Below are 674 nucleotides of genomic sequence, written 5' to 3'. Positions count from 1 at the left end.
ACGATGTCGTCTAAATAAACGAATGCGTGGGGCTCCATTTCCGGACCGATCAGCCGATCTAATAGTCTTTGAAATGTAGCTGGAGCCCCCGATAACCCGTATGGCATACGCGTAAAATGGTAGTGACCTTTTCCCGGTACCGAGAAGGCGGTAATTTCGCGGCTTTCTTTCGCGAGCGGTATCTGGAAGTACGCTTGACTCAGATCAATCGTTGATATATAACGGGCGGCACGTAACTTATCTAAAATGCCCGTCATGTTCGGTAACGGGTACGCATCTTTTTTCGATATGTTGTTGACTTTCCGAAAGTCGATACAAAAGCGGTATTTGCCATTCGGTTTCTTAACCATTACTATCGGATTTGACCACTCGCTTGCTGATGGTTCTATAATTCCGGTTGCCAACATTTTATCCACCTCCCCACGAATCGCTTCCTGAACCTTAGGTGACACTAAATAACAACGCTGCCTAATCGGCGCGTGAGTCCCGACGTCGATACGATGTTCTGTGAGCGACGTCACACCGGGACTCTCGGCAGCGGGCGGTATAGTCTGTTCCAAAAATTTTCTTAAATCCTGGGTTTCGGTACGCGACAACTCCGAGACCCCGCAACAGATTTTCTCTTGTCCGCGCTCGTTATAAAAGGGATGACGGATCTCAGCGTCACTCGCGAA

The sequence above is a fragment of the Odontomachus brunneus genome, unplaced genomic scaffold, assembly GCF_010583005.1.
Source record: "Odontomachus brunneus isolate Ranch 3 - 2012 unplaced genomic scaffold, Obru_v1 Obru_scaffold_012, whole genome shotgun sequence".
In the NCBI taxonomy this organism is placed as follows: domain Eukaryota; kingdom Metazoa; phylum Arthropoda; class Insecta; order Hymenoptera; family Formicidae; genus Odontomachus; species Odontomachus brunneus.
Note: the sequence above shows the minus strand (reverse complement) of the source record.